The 4878-nt window shown below is 41.3% G+C and overlaps 1 long non-coding RNA gene across 1 annotated transcript; it reads right to left on the reverse strand.

Annotated features, from left to right (window-relative positions):
- Positions 1-237: 237 nt before the first annotated feature.
- Positions 238-4514, reverse strand: LOC126176799 (uncharacterized). The gene is made up of 3 exons (XR_007535661.1): positions 4215-4514; positions 3994-4101; positions 238-1011 (listed from the first exon to the last, which is right to left on the reverse strand). It is a non-coding gene; the product is annotated as an uncharacterized LOC126176799 (long non-coding RNA).
- Between the last annotated feature and the right edge of the window lie 364 nt (positions 4515-4878).

Raw genomic sequence — 4878 nt, forward strand, 5'->3', positions numbered from 1 at the left:
TACGCAGTATAATCAAGAACTAAATAAATCGAAGGTAAGAAAAAGTGGACAAAGATCCAAATTTATGTTTCGTTCCTACACGCCAAAAGAAACCGAAGATAATATGGTAAGTGAAACAAATTTAATATTCTGCATATAGTATTTATTACTTTTATTACAGATGTATTTATGTTTACACTCTCATCAGAAATCAATTAAAATTTAAAGGCGCCTGTATTGCTAGACTGCTTCCCCTTCTGCTGAAACAAAGTAGTTTGTGAATTTATTTCTGGCTTCCTTGGCCATCTGTGGCCAATTATGTATGTTTATTGGTTCCAGCAGTATATTCGTTTCTGTCCATATATCTTTGCGCCATTCTCCTTGCGTCTGTAAATCTTGAGAATAAAAAGTGCCAGGTGGGGCGTAAACGGACTTTCTACTCTCTTCTGTGAGTAAAAAGTTTTGAAGAGCACAAATCGCTTTGGCAATTTGTCTCGATTCCTCTGGGTTTAGAAGAATTTGCGTTCGTAATGTTCGAAAACGTGTGCATATGAGCCCAAAAATAGTTTTCAGCACATTTCTTGCTCTAGAGAGCATATAGTTAAACACACGATTTTGCACTGGTTGGCCTCTAAAAGGGTAGGTCTACATAATATAATTTTTTAGAGCAAATGCATCATCAGCAACGATGACGTAAGGTATCTGTACAGTTCTACGAGGTAGATTTCGAGTAACTGGTACATTCAAGGAATTAGACTCAAGACATTCTGACAGTCAACAATTATCAAAAAATCCATCAGATATTCTACCATTACAGCCCACATCGAAGTATATAACTCTGTAGTCAGGTCCAATCAGTGCCAATAGCACAATACTGTGGTTCCCTTTATAATTAAAGTACACACTGCCTTCTTTCTTGGGAGCCTGTATGACTATATGTTTTCCATCCATAGCGCCAATACAGTTTGGAAAATCCCATCAATTCTCAAAACCAGCAGCGATTTGTAACCGTTCTTCTTCTGTTGAAGGTATCTAAAATTATAGAAAACCAAATTATATCTGAAATTGATCCCTTTGAAGATAAATATTACATTACAATGTTTATTTTAGGGATCAGAAAACGCCAGGGAAGATAATGAGTGTGAGACAGATACAGTCCAGGAAAAAGCACAGGAAAGAAGAATTTTGAAAAGAAAAAAAATACCGAGGAAAATTCAGACACTATTCTAAACAAGGCAACAGAAGCGATGTACAAACCTGTTGGTGAACATCAGGTGTTTGGAGACTATGTGGCATTGGAATTAAGGTTATTAACACAAATGTCAAGTCGAAAAAAAATTAAGGAGGATAATACAAAAGGCAATATTCGAAGTATCTGAGGATGATAAAACTATGACTAATTCTTGGATGACAGGTGAAAGCAGTTTCATCCGCACACCATCAGAGAAAGTAATTATAATTTCTGATACTGCCCAAGTTCATCATCCACAAGGTATCTGTTTCGTAAATTTTCTGCTTAAGCGAATTATTTGTGTGAGTTATGAAATATCAAAATACTAACCTTCAAATATTCTCTTTTCAAACATTCATACCGAGCCACACAGCAGTCCGTAACAACTCGAGGATTGTGCAAACGGGTACTGGGAAAAGGTACATCAAAGAGTGAAAACTATCGCCTAAAAATTAAAAAACGAGTAATTCAGTGAAATAAATATAAATGTACGACTATTGACAATAAATATTTATTTGACGTTTACGTGTTTTATTCTCTTACCTTTGGCTAAAAATCGAAGAGTAATTAAAAGACGATCTCTTGGTGATATAGATTGCCGCATATTTGTATCCTGTTTCCGAATATTTGATTCTACAATTGACAAGAGGTGTTCAAAACTTTCAAAAGACATTCTCAGAAAGTTTGTAATCTGAGCAAAGTCCTCTGATTTCAGTTCGTTCAGTAGTTTTTCTTGGAAACTTAAGCATGAACGCCTCTGTATCCATTTCTTTACCCAAACTCTTCTCTTTTTCTTAACTTTTCGTTTTTCGTCACGCTTTTCTTTAACAATAACGATACAACACTGGCGGCTGCTCTGGTTTGTGCACACGACACAGCTTGCCTGTCTCACAACGCGAACTGTAGTGGATACAGTCAGCAAGTACTCGCAGCAAGTTCGTGAAATTAACTTGCCGAAGCGACTTGCAGAAGTCAACTTGCGCAAGTTTTCGTACTAATGTTAACATCTCAGCAAGTACTTGCGTAAGTTACTTGCTAGTGGACATGCGCCTTTACGCCGAATGGCAGTAGGATGCATTGTTATTAACAGATGTCACGTTCAGCCCTTCCTATGAAAGGCGGTTCAGATCGCGCGTGTGCTACCAAAACTATGTTTATTGGACTTGTTTCACTTGTTTCGGTGAGTACTGCCATCCCTCACAATATTTATATCCTTAGTGTAATTCGTTAGAGAAAGTACGGTTAGAAACTATGCTCTGTACATCTCACGCACAGCCTCACGCGCTGAGAAACGAAACAAAATATTCGCAAGCAGAACCCACACCCTGCTACGCCACACCGACGGACATTCTGTTTCAGTATCAGAAAGTCAGACATGTAGTGACTAGTAGCACCAGAGACATCAGTCGTGAAAGCTGAAAGCTATTTTGACTGTACTCTCCTAGAAATTGAAAATGGCGGGCGGATAAGTCAGCTCTGAAGGCTTCCCGTAGCGTAATATCTTCAGTTCACGATATTTTTCCTCATCTTACCAGACACCGTCAAAAACTACTAAAATATGAATATAGAAAGTAGTCATATGTAACTGAACGTTGCTTATGGCAGCAAAATACACTGCAAAACAGACTTAAAAGAACAGTTTTTCGAAACCCCATAACTGCCTCTCATTGAGAAGCATAAGTTTGAAATTTCGGTCAAAAATATCAACAAGCTTCCTCTGTAATCATGCAAAAGCGTGGCGCCCTGCGACGTCTCCCTTGACCTCGGCGATGCTTCGAACAACAAGGTGTCGACACACGCGAAAGAAACGCCACAGCTCAGAAGTTCAAGTGAGCTGTAAGGTGGGATAATTATGTCATATTGGCACCAAATTTCACTGCAATTCAGCCCGATACCACTGTGGACGTATTACACGATGAGAAGGTTATCACAACCCCCTTTACTCAGATTTCGCTCCTTTGTTGACGTCTTTCCAATGGAAGTCAGAACCGTGACATCCAGCGTTCTTCTGGGTGGCCGAGGAAAACTTTTTCGGATACACCGGCGCTCAGAATCGATACAAAAAGACCTCATTGTGTGGCATAAAAGGCGTCAATGACACAACGCCTTCCCTTGGGGTCAATTCCCACATATTTCGCTTCTGAAAACGACAGTTTGGAGTGCGATTAGCAAGAGGACGACGTTCTTAACAACTTTCGACTCTGCTGCCACCCCTTGGGCGTTTAAAGCCTACTCTAAGGACAACGTGGAGTTGCAACCTCTTTGAAAGTGATCAGACCCCTTTGGGATGTAGTACGATCGCAATCTTTGCTCTGGGGCACAGGGTAGCATCACTAGGGACCGTTGGAAACCACTCGATGAACTTTGAACGTGATCCGAAGCAGCAAAGGGTACTTACGCTTCTTCAACCCTCTTCTTTGCCGCCATCCTGTGGCGTGATCACGTGGGAGTGCAACATTAACATGTGTGTGAATAAAACGGCGAAGAGTCGCTATAAGACCTCTTTGTTCTGCAAGACCAGCGGTGCCACCCGCGCAACGCTATTGAGCACGTTACAAATGCACCTATCAGAAACTTCGGCACCAAATCAGCCTCTCGACAGATCTAGCGTCTGAGGGCTAGGCAACCCCTTCGGCATCCTTGAGTGTGGTTTCCCTACCACACCCATGGCAGCTACCTCACTGAAGAATTCGACGACAGAAACAAAAAGCTTAACGTTTGATAACAGCGTTATTATTCGCACACATGGAGAGGGAGTGAGAGAGAGAGAAACGAGTACTTACATTCACATGAGTTTGAATTTATCCAACCACCATCCTCTGGAGCGTCAAGCTACCTCACAAGATCCTCGAGAACACTGTCGCTCGAAAGGGGTGACAGTATGCTCTCATCTGCAACACAGGAAGAAGAAGAAGAAGAAGAAGAAGAAATTAGTCATCAGATTGCAGCTAAAAAATATTAACACATAGAAAAACCAAAACAATATGAAGTGATCTCCACATACCTGTAGAATCATTCTGGACCTCTTATTGGTGGTATATCGAAGTCAGCAGCTACAATGCGATGCTTCATAGCACACACAGAACGCTGACAAGCTCCAGTAAAGCTGGGATGGTTTGTATTGAGAACCACTAGAGATTTTCTCCAGCCAATCTACTCAGTAGGGCACGAAAGGAATGGTTACTACTGAGAACCGCAGAAGAGTCCCTTTTGTCAGTCTACTCAATAGGGAATGAATGCTGGGGTAGCTACTGAGAAGCACTAAGTACTCACTTTGGCCAGTCTACTCACTAACGGAAGGAAGTGATTTCGTCAGCAGTCAAACAAGAATGACCATCGGCGCAGGAACTTTTTATAGGCGAGTGCCTCACATTCAGCCAACAGGAAACGAAAACACTTAACGCCATACAGGCAGGGTCATTACAGCGTTCAGGAGTGCGAGCGAGTCAGTACTCACCCTTATCGCGTCGTAGCATCCTGTGATAAAAATAAAAGTATTTCTGCATCTGCTCTGCAGCTATCACGCTGTTATATTTTAGCGTATGTGTGTACTATACAGCGTGCAAGGACATGCGTGGGCTGCCATACATCCGGTGAATATTCTTCCAATAGTGTGCAGGACTTCTTTATCAATGGCAGAATCGTTGCACACTCACTCATGTGTCAAC

The sequence above is a fragment of the Schistocerca cancellata genome, chromosome 3 (assembly GCF_023864275.1).
Source record: "Schistocerca cancellata isolate TAMUIC-IGC-003103 chromosome 3, iqSchCanc2.1, whole genome shotgun sequence".
NCBI lineage: Eukaryota > Metazoa > Arthropoda > Insecta > Orthoptera > Acrididae > Schistocerca > Schistocerca cancellata.